The sequence below is a fragment of the Palaemon carinicauda genome, unplaced genomic scaffold (genome assembly GCF_036898095.1).
Source record: "Palaemon carinicauda isolate YSFRI2023 unplaced genomic scaffold, ASM3689809v2 scaffold656, whole genome shotgun sequence".
NCBI lineage: Eukaryota > Metazoa > Arthropoda > Malacostraca > Decapoda > Palaemonidae > Palaemon > Palaemon carinicauda.
In genome coordinates, this window is record NW_027171934.1 from 15,001 (window position 1) to 40,606 (window position 25,606).

General features: G+C 38.7%; 2 long non-coding RNA genes across 3 annotated transcripts in view; both read left to right on the top strand.

The window, feature by feature from the left end:
- The window catches only part of LOC137637322 (uncharacterized), a 72,609-nt gene that overhangs the window by 9,557 nt on the left and 37,446 nt on the right, over positions 1–25,606 (top strand). The gene's annotated exons all lie outside the window — the stretch shown is intronic.
- Positions 5,279–24,264, top strand: LOC137637323 (uncharacterized). Of its 2 annotated transcripts, none has more exons than XR_011043554.1 (3): positions 5,279–5,397; positions 18,548–18,625; positions 23,317–24,264. It is a non-coding gene; the product is annotated as an uncharacterized lncRNA (long non-coding RNA). The 2 variants fall into 2 exon arrangements; XR_011043555.1 differs by lacking the exon at positions 5,279–5,397 and adding an exon at positions 5,401–5,528.

Sequence of the window (25,606 nt, forward strand, 5' to 3'; positions counted from 1 at the left end):
TAGTCATGTATTGTTAAAAAAAGATGAATGAATATACCTTTAAAAAATAAGAAGTGAATTAAAAGATGATACGTATAATGCCTATATCCATACATCAGTATTTACTTTATACATTAATACATAGAATGATATAAGATATATGAAAATAATACATATATAGGAAGGAATAAATAAAATAGGCTACTTAATAAGAACCCAACCTTTAACCTCGACCCCCAAAGTCTTAAAAGCAAAACTAATACTTCCCCACCCCGTGTTTGATCCAGCTTAATTTCAGGTGTTCTTTATTTAAGAGTTGAAAACACTTCCTTTCGCTTGAAATATTCCGTTTCCACCACCTCTGCTCACACACATGTACGTACACACATGTATACCCGTACACGCACACACACGGCTGAGCAGTTATGGTGTGGCTACCCCACCGTTTCCATGTCCTTCTGTTTATTTGCTTGTTTTATTTATTTATTTATTATTATTATTGTTATTATTATTATTATTATTATTATTATTATTATTATTATTACTATTTTGGGCTAGACATACGTTAAAGAACCAGGACGTAGAAAGACAAACTTGATACATATATACATACTTAGACCTATAAATCTATATATATTTAAATATATATATATATATATATATATATAAATATATATATATATATATATATATATATATATATATATATATATATATATATATATATATAATATATATATATATATATATATATATATATATATATATATATATATATGTGTGTGTGTGTATCATCATCATCATCATCTCATCCAACGCCTATTGACGCTTTATAGTCCTAAGCTATGTAGGCCTGGGTCTTCCAATTCTTCTAGTGACTTGTGGAGCCCAGTTAAACGTTTGGTGAATATATATATATATATATATATATATATATATGTATATATATATATATATATGTATATATATATATATATATATATATATATATATATATATATATATATATATATATATATACAGAGAGAGAGAGAGATTAAGACTTTGGGGGTCGCGGTTAAAGCTTGAGTTCTTATAAGTAGCCAACTTATATTGATTCCCTATTCTATTTATTCCTTCCTATGTATATGTATTATTTGCAAAATAATTGGAAGACCCAGTCCTACATAGCTTAGGACTATAAAGCGCGAAAAGTAGATAGTGAATGGAGAAGTATTGATTTAAAAGGTCAAGACAAGAGACGACTGGCGAAATCTAACCGAGGCCCTTTGTGTCAATAGGCGTAGGAGATGATGATGATTATGATATATATATATATATATATATATATATATATATATATATATATATATATATATATATATATATACATACACATGTGTGTGTGTATGTGTGTGATAAATCTACTTTTCTATGCCAGTGATTCTTTTCATTGTCTAATTTCAGTCATTAACGTTGTTGTTATATTGGCCTCTTGTTTATTTACATTTAATATGTATTATTTCAACAATACTTATTAGGGGAAGAGGTATGGGATATATATATATATATATATATATATATATATATATATATATATATATATATATATATAATCTGTTTTACATATGTTTGTACCTGGGTTGTATTTCCTTACAATGAGTAGCTTCAGAAAAATAATAAAAATAAAAAATAATTTTTTAACAAGTAAAATTATTTCAATTTGGAAACATAATCAAGCCAGATGTTAAGATAACAACAGATGATATAAATAAATTTGAAAAAAAGTCAAAAAAAATTCTTTCTCTTGGTTAAGATTCTTCAACAAAATACCTATAGTCTGAACTTTAAAATTCTTTCATATAAAATATAATTTTTAGAGAATATTACTACAAAATACCTTTATATCATAGAGAAATACGTATTAGATGAAATTAATGATTAATTTGGCTGTAAAATTAGAAATTATTAATGAGTTTTACTCATCTTGTTTGGTAACACAAGTGGTAAAGCATTTTCCAAGGATGATGGTGACGTGTCAAACATAGAATTTGGTGTTATGGCTTATAAAAGATTAATAAGCCATTATAAAGGCAATGGTAAGTCTTAAGATATAATATGATTAGTCATTTAAGGATATTCCAATCTAGAGACAGTTATATCTAGGTAAAAACATTAGAAAAATCGAGTTTTATTGTTAGCAGACGAATTTATTTTGGGAAACGAAACTAAATTATTAAGATAAAATATGACTAATTGTCTAATTGCATTTTTTAGACTTGATTTTCATTTTTTAAGATATTGGTCATCTATTCTAATAAATAGTTTATCGATATATATTATTCATAATAGGCTTGTAATCTCAAAAAATTCATGGACACAGTGATGGTATGGCCACCTGTTGACTGTAAAAGTAACTAAAATATTGCAAAAAAATTTAATACTAGTTGCAACTTTGTATATCAAAGAGGCTATTTTGTGCAATACAAACGCTATTTGATTATTGCAATGTAAGACGAATATATTAAGAAATGGTATTACTTTTCTTTGGAGTAATAATGTATGCAATTACTACGAAGAAAACTATTTAAAAATTGAATTTAAAAAAACTATTAGCAACTGTTGTATCTGAGAGTATTCATTAAAATACCTATTGTCTACGCTATAAATTTCTTCTATATAAAATATATTTTATTTAATAAAATAAAACAGAATATATTTATTTCCATAATCAAAGTTATTTAGATATTATTAGTGATCTATTTGATTGTTAAAAGAGAAATATTAAAGGTGTTTTGCTAATCATATTTGGTAAAATAGATAGCAGATGAAATTCTGAAACAGACTCAGTGACTTGTTTTACCAGAAGAAATTACCAAAATACCTTCAATATTTTTAATTTTACAATCAAATAGGACTTTGATAATATCTAAAAGAATTTATAACTTTATATAGATATATTTTATGTTAGTTCTGTACATAGAATATATTTTATCTATAAGAATTTTAAAATTTGAACAATAGCTATTTTGATGACTAAAATTGGCAAGGTTGGAGTTGCTAGAAGTGGCTAGTAAATTTTCTATTTTAGTTCTCTTTTCAGTATTTATCTTCAAAATTGGATATATTATAACTCCAAATAAAAATAACTTTATTTTTAAATGTATTCGTCTTATATTGCAATGATAGGATAGTGCATGTCTTGCACAAAATACCTTCTTTGGATATACAAAGTTGCCATATAGTATCAAATATGTGTCTACATAAATAATTACTTCTACTGCCAATAGGTGTCCATACCATCGCCGTGTCCATGAATTTCTTGAAATTACTAGCCTATATTGAATGATAAATATATATAAATAATTTAATAGAATACAGGAACCGTAGTATCAAAATTAAAGCCGAAATTTACATGGTAGAATGGGCCAATTTATAAGATATTGTTTTCTTAATTTAGTTTTGTTTCCCTAAATAAATTCGTCTGCTAATAATAAATCTCTATTTTTAAGGTTTTCATCTATATATAGCTATCTCTAGGATGGAATATCCTTTAATGATTAACTGTATTAAATTCTAAGACTTAAAATTGCCTTTAAAATGGTATATTAATGTTTTATAAACCATAACACCAAATTAATTTTTTGCCACATTACCAAACTAGATGACTAAAAACCCTTCAAGATTTCTAAATTTACAGTTAAATAAAACATTAATGGGATCTAATGCACTCTATTTCTTAAATATAACTGTATTTTGTAATACTATTTTATAAAATATATATTTTATATGGAAGAATTTTAAAGCTCAGACAATAGTGTTTTCTTTTAATGAAGGATCCTTGCCATGAGAAAAATTGGCATCAGTCTCTTCTAATATATTTGTATTATCAATTTATATATATATATATATATATATATATATATATATATATATATATATATATATATATATATATATATATATATATATAGAATTGAATATATTACTCCAAATAAAAATAATTTACTTATTTTAATATATTCGTCCCGTATTATTATTAATATTATTATTATTATTATCATTAAATGCTAAGCTACAACCCTAGTTGGAAAAGCAGGATGCTATAAGGCATATATGGGCTCCAACAGGGAAAATAGCCCAGTGAGGAAAGGAAATAAGGAAAAATCAAATATTTTAGGAATAGTAACAATATTAAAATAAATATTTCCTATTTAAACTATGAAAACTTTAACAGAACAAGAGGAAGAGAAACTAGATAGAAAAGTGTGCCAGAGTGTACCCTCAAGCAAGAGAACTCTATATGGGCTCCAACAGGGAAAAAAGCCTAGTGAGGAAAGGAAATAATGAAATGGATAGAATAGTGTGCTTGAGTGGATTAGAGTTCTCTTGCTTGAGGATACAATCGGGCACACTATTCTATCTTATTTCTTTTCCTCTAATTTTTTCTTAAGTTTTTAGTTTATACAAGAAATATCTGTTCTAATTTTGTTACTGTTCTTGATGTATTTTATTTCAATTGTTCATTACTTCTCTTATAATTTATTTATTTCCTTTCCTCACTGGGCTATTTTTCCCTGTTGGAGCCCCTGGGCTTATAGCATCCTGCTTTTCCAACTAGGGTTGTAGCTTAGCCAATAATAATAATAATAATAATAACAATCTGGTTAGTCAAAGTCCCAGTAGCACTCTAGTGGTAGTATCTCGACGGGTGGCAGGTACTTTGGCCAACCTACTACCTGCTGTGAAATAATGTTGAATTTAGATTTTTATCTAGACAGCATTTTACATTACTGAAAATTCGTTGATAATTAATTATATTAATTTTTAAGATCATGCCATTCATTTATAATTGAAATCCAGTGTTCATAGGTCATAATGAAAGGCTAATGTTGAAGCTGTAACGACAAATTTAATATTAATTGGATGAAATGTGATATATTAAAGATATTTTTATTATATCATTGTGATTTACGAAAGTATATGATAGATAAATGGTTTAAAACAAGGTCTATAGACCTTGGTTTAAAATACAGCTCCCCTTCGTGGCTCGCAAGTCTGTTGGAACGTTGACAAAAATGTAAACAGTCAGTGTAGTCACGTGACCTAATATGTGTGGTGATATTGCGCGGCAAGTTTCGTTCAGGGAAACGAATATGATATATTAAAGATATTTTTAATATATCATTGTGATTTACGAAAGTATATGATAGATAAATGGTTTAAAACAAGGTCTATAGACCTTGGTTTAAAATACAGTTCCCTTCGTGGCTCGCAAGTCTGTTGGAACGGTTTAAAATAGCGTTCCCTTCGTGGCTCGCAAGGCTGTTGGAACGTTGACAAAAATGTAAACAAAGTCACGTGACCTAATTTGTGGTAATATTGTGCGGCAAGTTTCGTTCAAGAAAATCGTGTCTCTCCTGCTACAATTAGCTTATTGTAAGTATTTTCACGCAATTAATTATGTTTTCAAACACCCAAAGGATAAACTAACATTACAGTGTACTATTTAAGACGTACTATTTGGTATTTGCCGGCAAAGACAAGACTAATCGAGAATCAGTCTCTTGGTAAGTAGGTACGCCATTGTCTACAATTGTCATATTTAACAAGTTGGCTGTTGTGTTTCTACCGATGGCTGGTGTAAGCTAAGGCCATCCCAGAAGATTCCCATTGTAAATTAAATTACTCTGTTGATTATAAATAATTACTTTGGCTTATGAATATTGCGTAACTCGACTGGCCCTTCGAGCTCACACTGTCATCTCTCTGGCCACCCTGCCGTAGATTTAAACTGCTCATGCTATGGCCTCGATTATATTTATGAAGTAGGAGAAACTATTTTAAAGTAGATTTATTCAATGTATGTCATTCTTATATGAAAAGCAACCTTAGTGACTTATTTGTTTGTAATTGTAGTAGCATTATACTGTAGACTTGGTATTAGCATTACTTAAGGTTTCCAAATTGTGATGAATGGGTTATGCACAGTAAAGGTTTAAAGTTTAAAGGCTGCTCATGAATGGCAGAGGCAAGGGACAGTGACATTGCCCTAGACTAGAGACTGACCATATATACATACGAACTTCGCCCAAGGTAGGACGAAGGGGGCCAGGCGATGGCTGCTGATGACATTGCAATTAAACCTATAGGCTCCCACAAACCCCCCATCCTTAGCTCATAAGGATGGTGAGGTTGCAGCGACCAAAGGAACTAACGAGTTTGAGCGGGACGCAAACCCCAATTTGGCATTCACCAGTCAGCGACGTTACTCCATCGGCCACCACAACCCTAAGCCTGTGCTAATTACCTAAATAGTTTATTGATGAATTTTACCTTTAGTATTTACCTTTAGTGTGGTCATATGGTATCTGAATAGGGTAATTTGACTAATACCAAAGCTTAACTTGGTATAGGTGGGCAAAGCCTACCCAGGAAATAAGTTGGGATTACCCTATACTGGTTAGGTGGTTCAGGTTATAATAGGTTTTGCTTCCCTGTACTTTACTGGTTATTGTGGATTCCACGCCATTTCTTTGTCACGAAACCAGCCGGAGTTTAAGCTGTAGATTTACCCCCATTCCTTATCTGCTCGTACTTTCAAGTCTTCTGCTGTATCCCTGCTCCTATTTCCTTCATTCTTGCTTTCCATTCTCTTCGGGCTCAGGGACGAGGCATAGCCTCTACAACAGCTCGTACTATAAATCTAACTATTTTGAGTTTACTTTCTTTTATGCTGCTTTGTCATTTTCTCTACATCAGGTATAATATTCATTTTGTATTTTCTATTTTTGTTTCACTTAATAAAAATGAACCTATTATTTTTTTTTAGGTCTTCCTCTTAGGGTTGCGGAAGCTCGGTTATTTCATTCCTTTTATATATTCCTGGCAAAAAACAAATAATGGTTTAAATGACCTTCAATTCTCATTGCTAGACTATAGAGGCCAAATTTTGTGAATATGACCCATGCAATGTCATTCCCGATACAAACGTTGTCTCTTGCGTAATAACGTTATTGTACCATATTTATGAAATTTGTCCTGTGTCCCATATCAACCCTGTTTGGGTCCCGTATTTTAAAGATCTGAAAAAATATTTATTTTAGTGAAATTTTTAAAAGTATTTTTATAAGGATTATGGAAAGGCTTTCATCATAATATCCTTTAAAACTGCAAAACATGCTTGATTGCAATATTCTGATGCCTCGATACATGTAATGAATGTAGCCAAGTCTCTGCGTGTGTAACTTTACGAAAGTTGTGTGTCTATGTTGTTCAACTACTACTCCAATTTAAGTATCCCTTTTTTCAATATTAAACTTACCCGATAATCATGTAGCTGTCAACTCCGTTGCCCGACAGAATTCTATGGAGGGATACGCCAGCTATCACAATACTAGAAGGGGGTGTACTTACCAGCGCCACCTGTGGCCAGGTACTCAATCATTTGTTGTTGACACCTCCTCAATTATTCCTCTGTCGTGCTTCCGGCTAGACGTTCTGGGATACGCTCATGGTCTTCGAGTTTATTCATGGATATTTGGTGAAGTATTCTCTTAGATTAACGGCTGTCGCATACTGGAATCCTTTTTATATTAGCTAGATAGCTTTTATATAAATACTGATTAACGGTTAATGAATTTTTGCTTGTTTTTGGATCACCCTTTGACTAACTCTTTGAAACAAGATGTCTGACGTTTCGCAAGCTCCCTCCCATAGACGATGTAGGTCTTGCAATAGGCGTATTCCGAAGGCCTCGGTAGATCCTCACACCGCTTGTTCTGACTGTAGGGACAGGCCCTGTCTATTAGAAAATCGGTGTGAGGAGTGCGCCGGACTTTCGGAATTGGATTTTGTACGTCTTTTAAAATATTCATCTAAGTTAGAGAGAACTAGAGTTAGGAGAAGTTCTTCTCACTCTTCTATGTTTTCCTCACCTCATGATCCCCTACCTTTTCCTACCCCTGTAGTGGCTACCCCCGAACCTACTGTGTGCCCTCCGCCTGATATGTCAACTGTTTTGCGTGCTATTCAGGCTTTAGGAGATAAAGTAGAATCAGTGGTAAGTGACCATAAGTCTCTGATGGCCGAGGTTAAAGAACTGAAGGTCAAGAGTGCAGTGGGTGGAAATAGTGCCAGTGCTGTGACGAGTGCTAGTGTCTGTGCAGTGCCAAGTGCTAGTGGTGCCAGTGTGGTGCGTGAGGATTTTTCTGTGCGAGCCAGTCGTCCTCCCAGTCCGGGACCTCTTGCAAGCTCCCATGCCCAGGGGAGAAGCAATGTCGAAGGGCTTAAGGGTTCGACAGGCCTTGTTAGGCGCACAGAATTATCCTCGGTGGTTGCGGGCGTGTCTTCCTTAGACCGTCACTCCCACCTGCAGACGATTGAGCCCGTCTTCTCGTCCGCTGATCTTCATGCAGGGAAGAAACGTTGGTCTCAGGTCTCGAGACCGCTTAAACGTAGAGTTCAGTCAGCGAGTGCTCAGCCAGGTTGTAGTCATTGGCTCAGCTCCGACTCGCCTCTGTCATCGGTCGACTGTACTCCGCCCAAGAGGAGTAAGGTTCTGCCTATACAGACCCCGACTGTGACTTTACCTCAGTCTGTTATCGTTTCTGCCGACCCCAAGTGGACCCTGCTTCAGTCCATGCAAGCTCAGCTTTCGGACTTGATGCGTGAGTGTCGGACTGAGAGTGTTGCACCTCCTCCTCCGCCTACACTCCCTCCACCTGTTCTCGCTCCGCCTGTGCTCGCCCAGCCTGCACCTGCTCCACCTGTGCTCGCCCAGCCTGCACCTGCTCCGCCTGGTCGCAGCACCATCTGCCAGGCGTACGATGTTGAGCCACTTTCGGAGTTTGCTGTTCACAGTGTTGTTCAGCCTCAGCCTTCTTTAAGGCAACCCTTGCTTTGGGATCAGGAGAGTTATTCCACTCTTCCTCCTCCTCCCCTTGCTGCTCCACCAGTGGTGCAACTCTCGGTTGGGGTACAACAACCTCTCCCCTCCGTGAGTCTGTCTGCTCAACCATCGCTGCAGCGAGCTCAACCCTCATCTAGGCAAGCTCCTCTACACCATGGACTTGCGCCTCAGGAGCCTCAGCTTGCGAGAACTTTACCTTGTTCTGCGCAGCCTCAACCTTCTCATGCTCCACTCATCTCACAGGAACAGGAACGGACTACTCCGCCTCCGTCCTCCGCTCAGCTTGTGCAATCCTTGGGTTCAACTCTTGCTAGGAGTCAACCTCCTTCACCCATGCGCCTGCCTTCTGCTCCGTCTGTTGTTCAGCCTATGCAGTCTGAGCCTCAGGTTTTCCCTCAAGATGAGGAAACCTCTATTATTGTTCCTACCCGTTCTGACTCTGCGGTTCAGCATTCTGGTCCTATTGCTTCGCTACCCTCTGCTGATGAAGTGTCGGATGATGAGGAGGCACACCTTGATCCCTCATCAGACGTGGAGGAGTCTAAGCTTTCTCCATTGTCTGTTGATTTTCGAAAGGTCTTGGCTCTACTCAGGGAGCTTTACCCTGACCACTTCGTCTCTGCTGTTCCCCGCTCTCCTCCATCTGAGTTTTCGCTAGGCGTACAACAAGCTAAGTCGAACTATACTAAGCTTGTCCTAGCTAGATCCTCCAAGAGGGCTTTAAGGATCTTAGGGGAGTGGCTTCAGTCTAAACAACACCTGGGCAAGACTTCCTTCATGTTCCCTCCAACGAAGCTCGCTTCGAAAGGTTGCGTTTGGTATGCCACAGGGGAAGCACCAGGCTTGGGAGTACCTGCCTCTGCCCAGGCTGACTTCTCAAGTCTGGTGGACTCGCCTAGGAGGACTGCGATGAGACGCTCGAAGGTTTGTTGGACCTTCTCAGACCTGGATCATCTTCTGAAAGGGTTGTTCAGAGCTTTCGAAATGTTCAACTTTCTCGACTGGTGCCTGGGAGCCCTCAGCAAGAAAACATCTCCTGCGGACAAAGACTCTGCCATGCTAATTATGTCCTGCATGGATAAGGCTATCAGGGATGGATCGGGTGAGCTAGCGTCGTTATTTGTATCAGGGGTGTTGAAGAAAAGGGAACAACTGTGTACCTTCCTCTCAGCCAGCATTACACCGTGCCAGCGGTCACAGCTCCTTTTTGCTCCACTCTCAAAGTTCCTCTTTCCCGAGGAGCTAGTTAAGGACTTGTCGGCTGCCCTGATACAGAAGGACACGCACGATCTTGTAGCCTCATCGGCTCGTAAGTCTAAGGTTACCACCTCTGTCCCCAAGACTTATCGCTCCCCAGTGGCTGATACCCCGGCCACTAGGTTCATACCGCCCTTTCGTGGTAGAGCCCCCAGCCGAGGAAGCTCCCGTCCAGACTCTCACAGGGGCAAGTCTAGGAAAGGACCCAGGACATCTAAGGGAAAGCACTGACTCTCAGATTCTCCAGACAACAGTAGGAGCCAGACTCAAGATCTTCTGGCAAGCCTGGGAGAAGAGAGGTGCAGACGCAGAGTCTGTCAGTTGGCTGAGGTACGGTTACAGGATTCCATTCTGCCTCAAACCGCCTCTGACCACATCGCCCATCAACCTCTCTCCCAACTACAAAGAAGAGGACAAGAGGCTAGCATTGCAACAGGAGGTGTCGCTACTTGTGCAGAAGAAGGCAGTGGTTATAGTCCGGGACCATCAATCCCCGGGCTTCTACAACCGTCTCTTTCTTGTAGCCAAAAAGACAGGAGGTTGGAGACCGGTGCTGGACGTCAGCTCTCTCAACGAGTATGTCACCAAGCAGACGTTCACAATGGAGACGACCAAGTCGGTCTTAGCAGCGGTCAGACAGGAGGACTGGATGGTCTCGTTGGACTTGAAAGATGCATACTTTCACGTTCCCATTCATCCAGACTCCCAACCTTTCCTGAGATTCGTTTTCGGAAAGGTTGTCTATCAGTTCCAAGCCCTGTGTTTTGGCCTAAGCACAGCTCCTATGGTCTTTACTCATCTGATGAGGAATGTAGCGAAATTCCTGCACTTATCGAACATCAGAGCCTCCCTCTACCTAGACGACTGGCTGTTGAGAGCCTCCACGAGTCGTCGTTGTCTGGAGAACCTCTCTTGGACTTTAGATCTAATCAGAGACCTAGGTCTATTAGTCAATGTAGAGAAATCTCAACTCATTCCCTCCCAATCCATTGTGTACCTGGGAATGGAGATTCAGAGTCGGGATTTTCGGGCTTTTCCATCGGCCCCCAGGATAAACCAAGCCCTAGAGTGCATCATGAGCATGCTGAAGAGGAGCAATTGCTCAGTGAGACAGTGGATGAGTCTCACAGGGACCCTCTCATCTCTGGCCCTGTTTGTCGAGCTAGGGAGACTCCACCTCCGCCCTCTTCAATTCCATCTTGCAGCTCATTGGGACAAGGGCTCGACTCTAGAAGCAGTCTCTATCCCTATCAACCAAGAGATGAAGACCACTCTCCGGTGGTGGAAGCACAATCTCCTTCTCAAGGAGGGTCTATCATTGGCCTTCCAGACCCCCCATCTTCATCTCTTCTCGGATGCATCGGACTCGGGCTGGGGTGCGACCTTGGACGGACGGGAATGCTCAGGAGTATGGAACAAGGAACAAGGATTACTCCACATCAACTGCAAGGAACTGTTAGCAGTTCATCTTGCCCTGTTGAACTTCAAGTCCCTCCTGCTAGGCAAAGTGGTGGAGGTGAATTCAGACAACACCACAGCCTTGGCTTACATCTCCAAGCAAGGAGGGACCCATTCGAGGAGCCTTTACGAGATCGCAAGGGACCTCCTCATTTGGTCAAGAGGTCTAAACCTCACACTGGTCACGAGGTTCATCCAGGGCGATATGAATGTTTCAGCGGATCGCCTCAGCAGAAGGAATCAGGTCATTCCCACGGAATGGACCCTCCACAAGAGTGTGTGCAACAGACTTTGGACCTTGTGGGGTCAACCTACCATAGATCTGTTTGCCACCTCCATCACCAAGAGACTTCCGCTTTATTGTTCCCCTGTTCCAGACCCTGCAGCGGTTCATGTGGATGCTTTTCTTCTGAACTGGTCCCATCTCGACCTGTACGCATTCCCTCCGTTCAAGATTATAAACAAAGTTCTGCAGAAATTCGTCTCGCACGAAGGGACACGGCTGACGCTGGTTGCTCCCCTTTGGCCTGCAAGAGAATGGTACACAGAGGTACTTCAATGGCTAGTCGACTTCCCCAGGACTCTACCTCTAAGAGTGGACCTTCTACGTCAACCACACGTAGACAGGTTGCACCCAAACCTCCACGCTCTTCGACTGACTACCTTCAGACTGTCGAAAGATTCGCTAGAGCTAGAGGCTTTTCGAAGGAGGCAGCCAGTGCGATTGCCAGAGCTAGAAGAATTTCCACTCGTAGAGTCTACCAGTCTAAGTGGGAAGTCTTCCGAAGCTGGTGTAGAGCCAATTCAATATCCTCTACCAATACCTCTGTGATCCAAATAGCTGACTTCCTTCTTCATCTTAGGAATGAGAGATCCCTTTCAACACCTACGATTAAAGGGTATAGGAGCATGTTGGCCTCAGTCCTCCGCCACAGGGGTTTGGACCTGTCTTCCAACAAGGACCTTCAAGACATTCTCAAGTCTTTTGAGACGTCTAAAGAACGTCGTCTTTCCACTCCAGGCTGGAATCTAGACGTAGTCTTAAGGTTCCTTATGACATCTAGGTTCGAACCTCTCCAGTCAGCTTCCTTCAAGGATCTTACCCTCAAGACTGCTTTTCTCGTTTGCCTTGCAACAGCTAAGAGAGTCAGTGAGGTTCATGCCTTCAGCAAGAACATTGGTTTCACAACCGAATCAGCTACATGTTCTTTTCAGCTTGGATTCCTAGCAAAGAACGAGCTTCCTTCACGTCCTTGGCCTAGATCGTTCGAAATACCTAGCCTCTCCAACATGGTAGGTAACGAACTAGAGAGAGTTCTTTGCCCTGTCAGAGCTCTCAAATTTTATCTGAAGAGGTCTAAACCTATTCGAGGACAGTCAGAAGCCTTATGGTGTGCCATCAAGAAACCCTCGAGACCCATGTCCAAGAATGGGCTTTCGTACTATATAAGGCTTCTGATCAGAGAAGCACATTCTCACTTAAAGGAGGAAGACCTTGCATTGCTGAAGGTAAGGACCCACGAAGTAAGAGCTGTAGCTACTTCGTTGGCCTTTAATAAAAACCGTTCTCTGCAGAGCATTATGGATGCAACCTATTGGAGGAGCAAGTCAGTGTTTGCATCATTTTATCTGAAAGATGTCCAGTCTCTTTACGAGAACTGCTACACCCTGGGACCATTCGTAGCAGCGAGTGCAGTAGTAGGTGAGGGCTCAGCCACTACATTCCCTTAATCCCATAACCTTTTTAACCTTTCTCTTGAATACTTTTATTGTTGTTTTTATGGTTGTTACGGTAGGCTAAGAAGCCTTCCGCATCCTTGGATTTGGCGGGTGGTCTATTCATTCTTGAGAAGCGCCTGGGTTAAAGGTTTGGTAGAGGTCCTTTAGTAGGGTTGCAACCCCTTGTACTTTGGCACCTTTGGGTTGATTCAGCCTCCAAGAGGAACGCTGCGCTCAGTAAGGAAGACGAACTTTAAATAAAAGGCAGAGTAACGGTTCTATTCGACTTCCTTACCAGGTACTTATTATTTCATTGTTATTTGAGATAACTGTTATATGAAATTTGGAATACTTAGCTATCCTTTAATCATATACACTGGTTTTCACCCACCTCCCTGGGTGTGAATCAGCTACATGATTATCGGGTAAGTTTAATATTGAAAAATGTTATTTTTATTAATAAAATAAATTTTTGAATATACTTACCCGATAATCATGATTTAATCGACCCTCCCTTTCCTCCCCAGAGAGAACCAGTGGACCGAGGAATAATTGAGGAGGTGTCAACAACAAATGATTGAGTACCTGGCCACAGGTGGCGCTGGTAAGTACACCCCCTTCTAGTATTGTGATAGCTGGCGTATCCCTCCATAGAATTCTGTCGGGCAACGGAGTTGACAGCTACATGATTATCGGGTAAGTATATTCAAAAATTTATTTTATTAATAAAAATAACATATTTCAGTTTTCTAAGTCTGGCCACCCTGGAGGACACGGGTATCTAATGTAGGCTTAATACTCTATAGTATGTACATGGAGTTCTAGGTTTTGATTCCTAAGGGTGCTGATAAGAACTTAAAATATTGACCTAAATGTCACCTTATTAGTTATTTACCTCTGCCAACCAAGTTGGAAGGAGGTTATGTTTTATCCCCTGTTTGTTTGTTTATCTGTTAACAGTTCCCTGGCTACAATTTTAATCGTAGAGTAATGAAACTTGCAGGGATTATCTGTTGTGTAAAAAGCTTACATTCATAGCATTTTTTTGCAAGGACGTACCGGTACGTCCATGGGGGTAAAGGGATGAGTTTTGTGAAACGTACCAGTACGTCCTTTGGGGGTAAAAGGGTTAAATGATCTTATTGCCTTACTTTTTGTCTGTGCATTTTATAGCTTTCAATATTAGAATAGAGTAATTTCAACTAGTTAAACATCATAGCGTTCTTAAATGTGAATAGTTCACCAAGTGACCGGCGTCAATGACCTTAGATGTCAGGATGCCTGAAAACTTTAAATCAATCAATCACCAAATGAACACTTTAGATCAGATATTTGAACACTACTGGCGTACTTTGGAATTTGATGCTTGTAACAACAGTAAGGCGTTGAAATCACAGATCAGAACTCTTATCAAACTGAGCTCAAATTATGTCGGCTTAAACCGTAGTAAATGTTTCAAAGAAATGCTTCATGTATTAAAGGTTTACTGTGAATAAGAGACTGAAAAATCTAAATATTTTTACAAGACACATCCGTGTCCCCAATGTTAAATTTACTAGTCATGTGTATATATGATGAATGTCAAATTATTTCGTCTTCATAGGAACATTTATTTTTACCAGACCAGTTGAATACTGTTAGAAATTGTCTGACAGTCCTGTATTTATCATAGGGTCTTGATTAAAAACAATTAGAGTTCTAAAGGCTACTTATAAGTGGCAGAGGCCATGGTCAGTGACAATGCCATAGAGACTGACCATATATGAATGTGATCAGCGTTCCAAGCCCCCTCTCCTCCCAAGCTAGGACCAGGCAGGACCAGGGAATGGCGGCTGATAACTCACAAGGTAGACCTATAGGCTCCCTCAAACCCCCCATCCTTAGCTCACAAGGATGGTGAGGTTGCAGACACTACAAGAAACTGTCAAGTTTGAGTGGGACTTGAAACCCAGGCTGGCAATCACTAGGAATAGACGGTTCCAACAGGCAAAATTAGAGTTATTCTATTGTAAACACACCCTTCCTTTTTAAGCAAGAAGATTATCAATAATGAAAATGGCTACCACATTAAGACAATTGATTGGTTGATTATCATTAATGCATGTGGCAGTGTCCCAGGGAACATGCTACTACATCAACACTGATACTATTCGTATTCATAGCTGCTCTCTTTAATTCTTAGGTTGTTTGTTTGGTTAGTGAACAAATCATCAATTTACAATTCTTACAACGGCTCAGTCATTATGTTCCTGCAGTGATGTCACGGCAACCTTGCAAGTAATTCAAATTTGCGGCTGGGTAATCGATTCACTTTTCACTTCATAACGCAGTTAATTCTTCGTGAATTCTAATGCTTTCTTTTTTTACGTTGGTATTGAGACATACATTATTAGATCTGTATGTATCATGATGTACTGTAGTGTTATCGTATGTTTGCATGACGTTCACTGCTGTAATATTATATCAAATGTGCGAGAGGGAAGTGGTATTACTTTCAGATTATTATTATTAATTGCTAAGCTACAATCCTAGTTGGAAAAGCAGAATGCTTTAAGCCTTGGGGGCCCCAACAGGGAAAATAGCCAAGTGAGGAAAGGAAACAAGGAAATATGAAATATTTTAAGGACCCTAACAGCATTTAAATAATTAATTCCTATTGAAACTACAAATACTTTTAACAAAACAAGAGGAAGAGAAATTAGATAGAATAGTGGGCCCGAGTGTACCCTCAAGCAAGAGAAGTTGTTAATCCTTTTCTCACCTGATGTGGTCCATTTCATACTTCGCTTTCTTGAGGTATACTCGTTCTTTGTTGGGCGGTTTCTGTTGAGTAGTAGCTGGTTTGCTGCTTTGTCTGGTGTTATGGCAGGTACTCTTGTTCGAGTATTCTGTTCAATGTTCATTTCTTTTATAGTAATCCAAGCCTTCTTGCTGTTATATTCTCTTCCTTGAGGGTACTCGCTGGCTCACTACTGTATTTTATCTTATTTTTCTTCCTCTTTTTTTAAGTTTTAATAGCTTACATATGAAAGATCTATTTTGATGACACTGATCTTGAGATATTTTATTTTAAGTATTCATGACTTCATTTATAGTTTATTTATTTCCTTGTTTCCTATCCTCACTGATCTATTTTCCCCTGTTGAACCCCAGGGCTTATATCATCCTGCTTTTCCAACTAGGGTTTTAGCTTAGCTAGTTATAATAATAATAATAGGGGTCTTTTCTTAGATCTTGGGCGAGGGATGAAGGTATATCCGCAACCTCACGGGATATATTTTTGTAATTGGCAAATTAAAAAGGTAAAACTTTTATCATGGCTTTTTGAAAGGTAAATTATTTTTAGATGACCGCGGAGGTAGCAGCAGTAGGGGATTCAGCATTATGAAGCTTCAGCTGTGGTGGATAATGTGGGAGGGTGGGCTGTGGCACCCTAGCAGTACCAGCTGAACTCGGTTGAGTCCCTGGTTAGGCTGGGAGGAACGTAGAGAGTAGAGGTCCCCTTTTTGTTTTTGTTTCTTTGTTGATGTCGGCTACCCCCCAAAATTGGGGTAGGTGCCTTGGTATATGTATGTATGTATGTGTTATAATTTTAGGTTATTTAGAGACCAGAGTCAGTTCATTTATTGATCCCTGGAAAGAGCTATTTATTGATTTCCTGTGAGAATTCAACGAGCACCATAAGAAGAACTAGAAAACAGTCCACAAAGCTTCCTTTGTCCAGCTTATGAAGCTGATATAGATGGTATACTGGGCTGGATTTTTGCTCGTAGAAATTTTGATGTTTATGTTCAACTTTGAAACTTTATTTGTGACAAGTTCATGTGTATAATTAAAGCATTACAATGAATGTATAAGGCAAAGTGTATGATTTCTCTTTTATTGATATTACTATTACTAGCTAAGCTAGAACCCCAGTTGAAAAAGCAGGATGTTATAAGCCCAAGGGCTCCAATAGGGAAAATAGCCCAATAGAGAAAGGAAATAAGGAAACAGATAGATTGGTGTGCCTCAGTGTTCCCTAAAGCAAGAGAACTCTAATCAAAGACAGTGAAAGACCATGGTACAGAGGTTATGGCACTACCCTAGACTAGAGAACAATGGTTTGATTCTGGAGTGGCCTAGAAGAGCTCCTTTCTCTTCTACCCTTAGTAAGTGGAAAGTAGCCACTGAACAATTACAATACAGAAATTAACCCTTTGAGCAAAGAAGAATTGTTTGTTTAGCTTAAGTGTTGTCATGTGTATGAGTACCGAGGAGACTGTGGAAAGAATATTCCAGGCTATTCTGTGTACGTGTCGGCAAAGGAAAACTGAACCGTAACCAGAACGAGATTCAATGTAGTACTGTCTGGCCAGTCAAAGGACCCTGTAACTCTCTAGCGGTAGTATCTCGATGAATGGCTGATGCCTGGCCAACCTAGTACCTGTAATATTAACAGTGAAAATTGGTATTTGTCACAAGTGCGTGTTGCTGAAATGCAAAAGAAATGTCACGTACTGTATTTGGGACGAGGGACAATTGTCAAAATCTTAAAAGAATGAGATAGAATTTTTGACTAACCCTTCATAGATTTCCCCATTTTGATACTTTGTACCTGTAATAATGCAGTTGATGCATTTGAAATTTGCCTCTAAAGTTTTGCCTTTACTGTAATTGTATTTCCTGTGACATTTCATAACATTGGTTTTATTAGCTATTAACAACGACAACAATAATTGCAGCTGTCTCTAGTCCATTGCATGACAAAGGCTGTACACATGTCAGTGCCTTTTGCCAGTTTTCATCACCACGCTAGCCAATGCAGAGTAGGTGATAGGAAAAGATTGGGAGTTTTTTGCATAAGCTCTACTTGCATAGTTCAGTAAAGTCATATCTTTCCCTTTAACTGCAAAACAGAAAGGTTTATAATTTAGTCAAGTGATTTTCTTTTTACTGGCTTCCCTTTGGCCAAGTTGCCCAATCCACCGGCCTCAGTTATGATTGAGTAATAATTGACTCTATTTATAGTTTATAAATTTAGCCATTGGATGTTTACAAAATACACATAGTGTAACCTCCTGTGTAATGTTATTGAAACACTAGACCTATTTTGGAGTTCGCTGTGGAATATACTATATTGAGTTAGTGACTTTTTTTTGTATGTGGGGAGACTTAGAGACTTATCAGTATGACTTTGATATAAATTGTATTAGTTAGTTTACTGTTTATAAAGTTCTGTAACTAATTTGGTATTGTTTACAGGTGCCCTGCAAATCAGCGGTCAAAGAGGGAACCGACAGGAAATGCCAGGAATCGGATCTTTTCAACTACAGATTAAAGGTGAGTGCCACAGGTATGCTTTAGACGCAAAATATCTCGCTGAAGCATTTTTGTTTTTACTAATTTTTAATAGCATATCTGAATCCGATCAAAGAATCATACATACATACATATACCAGGGCACTTCCCCCAATTTTGGGGGGTAGCCGACATCAACAAATGAAACAGAAACAAAAAGGGGACCTCTACTCTCTACGTTCCTCCCAGCCTAACATTATCCACCACAGATGAAGCTTCATAATGCTGAATCCCCTACTGCTGCTACCTCCGCGGTCATCTAAGGCATCGGAGGCAGCAGCAGGGCCTACTAGAACTGCGTCACAATCGCTCGCCATTCATTCCTATTTCTAGCACGCTCTCTTGCCTCTCTCACATACTATTTTATAGATACGATTCTCAAATTATCCCGGCCCTTCCGGAACGGAAGGAGAGGACTAACTGGTGAGGGACCTCTGGTCGTGGTTCTAACACGCCCCAGTTACTATACCAACACTCGGAGTGAGCGAGCTGGGTATATTCCTGGCATTCCATGCAACTTTTTTCTCAGGTATATTTAGCAGTTCCGGTAGGCCCTGCTGCTTCCTCCGGTGCCTTAGATGACCGCGGAGGTAGCAGCAGTAGGGGATTCAGCATTATGAAGCTTCATCTGTGGTGGATAATGTGGGAGGGTGGGCTGTGGCACCCAAGCAGTACCAGCTGAACTCGGTTGAGTCCCTTGTTAGGCTGGAGGAACGTAGAGAGTAGAGGTCCCCTTTTTGTTTTTGTTTCATTTGTTAATGTCGGCTACCCCCCAAAATTGGGGGAAGTGCCTTGGTATATGTATGTATGTATATTTAGCAGTACTGTATTTATACCTTAGAAATGGTGCTTTAAGGAGCATTTCACTGGGCGACACAGGTTCCTCGCCCAGAAATAGATTTTTCCTTCGTCAAAATCCCTTTTTTTTTTTTACCGATTCTTAAATTGGGCTTTCAAAGCATTAGTTACAGATTGAAGTACGTTTAAATTAGTTATCATTTAATATCATTACGTTTTTCATGTGAAGAAGTCATACCCAGGTGAGAGGTGGTACTCCGAGAGGTACACTTGGAAACCACACACTCCCACAAATTGCGGAACCAGCTGGTTGTAGGTAGGAAAGGGGGAGGGGGTGGGAAGGGTTGAATCTGTGTGTGTACATCTATATAAATATTTAGACGTAGTTTATAAATAATGGAAATATTAACTCGACTACAGTATAAAACCTACTCTCTTGGGCTAGATTCTCTTGCTTGAGGGTACACTTTTCTATCATTTCTCTTTCGCATGTTATTTTTCAAGTTATTATAGTTTATATATAAAAGATCTATTTTAGTGCTCTATTGTTCTTAAAATATTTTAATTATTTATAACTTTTTAATTGTAGTTTGTTTCGACAGAGATACGAGAGCGAGGGTGTGAACGCCTCGCGACCAGAGAACTTAATGAAGACACTGACCCAGCAAGCTAGCGACCTACCTTAATCCTACCCTCGGGGCACATTCCTTGATGCCGGGGGTAAGGCTACTTAGAACGCGGAGTGGGGGGGTAACTTACTCAAAACTCTGGTCGGCAGAGAGGAGATCACCAGTGACCTCCTAAGAAAGTAGTTCTCGGTAAGTATGTTAGGAAAAATAAAAATTACTTAAAATTTTTTATTTGTTTATATCCTTTCCTCACTTAGCTATTCTTCCCTGTTAAATCCCTCGGACTGGTAGCATCCTGTTTTTGTAGCTAGGGTTGTAGCTTAGCTAGTAGTAGTAATAATATACTACTGACTAGTATCCCCCGAATATCTCGTGTAGGTCAGTCCAGTCATTTATCATACCCTCTCGGTTCTATTGGTAGCCACGTCTACCATGCAGAGGAAATGGCAAATTCTAGTAATCATTGCTGGCAAAACATAAAGCTGGGCTTGAAAGTGGCCCAGTGGTTACTTTCCACCTGGTATGGATTTAAAGGCTCAAGGGATGATCATGAATGGCAGAGACAAGGGACAGTGACAATGCCCTATCATCATCATCATTTCAGCCTTCAAAAGTCCTTTGTTGGATGTAGGCCTTCCCCAGGTTTCTCCACAGACTTCTATCGCAAGCTATTCTGTGCCACTGTTGCTTATGTTGGTCTGAGTCATCTCGCCAGCGGGTTTTTTGTCTTCCTCGGTTTCTTGTGTATACTCGGGGTGTCCAGAAGGTTGTTTGTGATGTCCATCGGTTGTCTGTCATCCTGGCAATGTGCCCTGCCCAGTTCCATTTGAGCTTGCTAATGGTTTCAAGAATATCCATTACTTTAGTTTTTTGACGTATCCATTTAGCTGTTTTTCTATCCTTCCATATTAGATTTAGCATAATTCTCTCATGTGCCCTCTGCATTGTTTGTAATTTAAGGGAAAGCTTTTTTGTTAGATTCCCTATCCTTCATGGAAAATGAGATAACATGTTCTTTTCAATTGTTGGACGATTCGATCTTCAGTGGTAAGCCTACTGCCTTTGGGTGAAGTTTTACAGTATATTATTTGTCCATTTTGTATAGTTTTTCCACACTGATACAGTATTATTATTATTATTGTTATTACTAGCTAATATACAATTCTAGATTACAAGCAGGATGCTATGAGCCCAAGGACTCTAACAAGGAAAAATAGCCTAGTGAGGAAAGGGAATAAGGAAATAAACTACAAAAGAAGAAATGAACAATTAAAATAGAATGTGTTAGGAACAGTAACAACATTGAAATAGAGCCTTCATAAATAAAGTATAAAAAAGAGACTTATGCCAGCCTCTTCAACATGAAAAACACATACCGGGTACTGTATGCATAAGGCAACCGTAAGTGCAACGTTCTTAGCATTCCCCTATTCATCTTCAGGATAACATCTTTTACATTTCCTATTCCTTGTGCAGTTCCCTGTTACTTCTGGCCATTTGCTACTTCTGTAAAATGATCTTGGGGGTTTAAAAGAATTGTGAAAAGTTTCAAACTTAAGCTCGTCCTTTTCAATGTGTGATGTACAACCACCGTCGTCTAATACTAAATCACTTTAACCCTTTTACCCCCAAAGGACGTACTGGTACGTTTCACAAAAGCCATCCCTTTACCCCCCATGGACGTACCGGTACGTCCTTGCAAAAAAATGCTATAAATTTTTTTTTTTTCATATTTTTGATAATTTTCTAAGAAAATTCAGGCATTTTCCAAGAGAATGAGACCAACCTGATCTCTCTATGAAAAAAATTAAGGCTGTTAGAGCAATTTAAAAAAAAATGTACTGCAAAACGTGCTGGGAAAAAAATAACCTCCTGGGGATTAAGGGTTGGAAATTTCCAAATAGCCTGGGGGTAAAAGGGTTAATTTTCAAGTTTATAACCCAGCCCTTATACAATTTTCTGAATCAGGCCTATGAAAATGTATTGCATGAAAATTATAATGGTCCCTCGGCGATTTATCGTCTGCAGACTTTATGTAGCTGTTGCTTTGGCAGGCCTTCTCCATCATAAGACTCAATACTTCGCAGTACTCTAGATGTTTTATTCCAGCTGTGACCAAGTTTTGGAATGATCTTCCCAATCGGGTAGTTGAATCAGTAGAACTTCAAAAGTTCAAAGTTGGAGCAAATGCTTTTTTTGTTGACCAGGCGGACATGAGACTTTTTATAGTTTATTTATGACATATTTGTTTTTGATGTTGTTAATAGTTTATATATGACATGTCTGTTTTGACATTGTTACTTTTTTTTAGAATGATTTATTGTTAATTTGTTCTCTTCATTTATTTCCTTATTTCCTTTCCTCACTGGGCTATTTTTCCCTGTTGGAGCCCCTGGGCTTATAGCATCTTGCTTTTCCAACTAGGGTTGTAGCTTGGATAGTAATAATGATAATAATAATACATCAGCATTCTTATCTTCCATTTATGAGTATGTAAATGATTTCCATAAAGCTTAAACTCTGTGATATATCCCTAAGGTAATATCGTCTCATTAACTTGATAGCTTCTACTCCGTCATCTCAAGCCTCAGGTTTTATTAGCCTATGGGAGAGACTATGAAAACAGTTTGTTAGGTAGTCATACAGTTTGTTTTGCTCTTGGGAGGAACGTAGAGAGTAGAGGTCCCCTTTTTGGTTTTTGTTTCATTTGTTGATGTCGGCTACCCCCCAAAATTGGGGGAAGTGCCTTGGTATATGAATGTATGTATGTTGTTAAATTAAAGTCATTTGGCCGTTAGTCAGCGTGTTTATCATATGTTGAATGTGAGTTGAGAATGTGCGATGTGGCCACAGTGTCTTCCTGTATATCATAATTATTGGCATCGCCATCAAATGGTTTTGCCAATAACCTTGGCTCGTAATCTGTTGGCATATTCACGGCGATAAATAATTAGCATTAAATACTCTCTCTTCAAGGATGCGTTGGATAAATTAAGATAAAGGAGGTTATAATGAAACTAGGTCCTTCTCTCAACACTTTATTTGGAACTAAGAAAATTTACAATCTGCTCAAATGAGTTAGGGCGCTTACATGATTAAAATGGATAATGAAGTACAGTATCAGAGAAAATTGACAGAACAGTAAAGCCAGTCTTTGATTATTCTTACCCATTGCAAGCTATTCTGTGGAACAGCAACATTTTCCAAATGTCCAGCAATGCTCTAATGTAGGATTTTCCATTTCAGGAGACCCCGATGATGATATGCACTTCTTCCTCGAGGCAAGATCCGGAGAAATGAGGTCAAGCGTAGAAGAAATATTGCCAGGATAGAAGCTTCTCTGAACTCTTGTACCTTATACCCCACTTTACCTTTTAAGTTTTGATTCTATTTGTGGCTGGGGCCTTTCCTTTCCTTATTGCTTTCAGCCTGAAATCTGCCACTACCAGTTTATGAGGTTCTCTGGATTTATTTGTAATCTTACAATCCGTAATGGTTTTCTTGGCTATCTAACACATAGTAAATTTGTGAAACATTTTGTCCATTTTATAAGTTACTCAATGACTTCTCCTTTTCTCAAACTTCTGTATTCATGACAATTCATAGCTTCTGCTAATTCCATCAATCTTTCACCTTCCTGATTGTTTCTTCCAACACTCTTATCCCCAGATAACACTAGCAGTTCACTCCTTCGAGCTCTTCCTATGTATTCTAGTAGTTTCCCTCTAAATTCATGCTGTTTTTCGCCACGCCTTTAAGGGACGCGTGCCGAGAGGATATGCCATATTATCTTTCTCACGAGCTTGATTTCTGACATTTTCCTGCAAATCTAAAAGTAGCATAATTCCTCCCACATTTCTCCTTGTATTTTCCCTTGCATAGTAAACTTTATATCCTTCCCCAAGATTTCTTGCACGTTTCCCCTTCCGGTTTCTCTCCTGTATATGTAAAAGTCTTTCTTTTCCTTCTATGCATGACATCCACTGACTACTTGAGCCTAAGGGACAGTGTAGAGAGATTTGATAACTTTGTTCCATAGGGTGCTAATAGTATAATATGATTATGAATTTGATCCCATAGGTTTATGTAAGTACAATATTCATGCCAAGCAAGGAAGATAGTAGTAATTGTGTTTGGAATAATAAAAAAATGTAGACTTTATTCAAGTTGAGTGTACAGCCCAAAAAATATATACAGTGATGAAGACCTGAGAAGTTTTCTTTCATTAATAAACTAACAATTCTTTTGGAATTTAGCAGTTGTTTCAAAAACCCTCCAGACACATAATCCATAATTGTATTTTGTTCCTACACAAGTTCAAACCCTCGTCATATATACAGTATATATATGAGTTTATTCCTAAGTCATTTAGTTATGACCAGAATTCAAGTTGTTTGATTCTGATAACATTGTATGCTTACCAACTGCCTCACCCCTGTGTAGGAGTGGCCGAGTTAGCGAGACGGCGCCATATGTTTCCTGGTCTCCCTAGTAGACATACGTGTTTACTACCGCTTCCTCGCTATGATTTTATGTTGCTGCTTTGTGCTTTATGTAGAGTAATTACGAGAGCTGTTCAAGGTAGTGTGAGACTTTTGGAGACCATTTTTAGATGTTTTTTTTATCTCAAGTTCCTATTTTAAACCAGGTTCTCCATTGAGACGACTTCCACAGTTTTAACTGCAATTCAAAGGTGGAGATAAGTTGTAAATACCTGTGCTCTGTCAGTGGGCTGGATCAGGATTCAGTAACTTGATCTTTGTAGAAAATATTTATAATAATCTTGATCGCTCTCAAACAAAAACAACTCGACTACTTCCCACCAATGTACATAATGTCAGCATATGGTAAAGATACTGAGGTACACCAGTTTTGTAGAGAAAATAGAACTTGGACATTTTTAACAGACACTAAATACCTCAAGTTTGGTACAAGACAGAATTTGTCAGTTTAAGTTATGTTTTGAATGCTCTTCACTGAATGTTTTCAGAAGTCACAGCCCCAGTAGCAGAGTGGTTATTATTATTATTATTATTATCATTATCATTATTATTATTATTATAAGAGTTATTACTTGCTAAGCTACATCCCTAGTTGGAAAAGTAGGATGTTATAAACCCAAGGCCCCCAACAGGGAAAATAGCTATGTGGGGAAAGGAAATAACGAAATGTACTACAAGAGAAGTTAAAGAATAATAACATAAAAATAAATCTTCCATATATAAACTATAGAAACTCAAAATAACAAGAAGAGAAATAAGATAATAGTGTGCCTATGTGTACCCTCAAGCAAGAGGAAATTTTTCTTATAGACACTGGAGTGCTCATAAACAATTGAGTGGACATTCTTTGACGACCGTTTCGGGGAACTTCTTAACGAGGCTCAGGATTGTAGTCTATCTCAAGGAGTCCTGTTTGAATCAGACTCTGTTAATGTTTTATCTGGGAAGGACGATAACCTCAAAAATTTCTGCTTATGGTCAAAATATTGAAGGAATAAATGTAGTTTTGTTCCACAATTGGTTGGTCCTGTAAA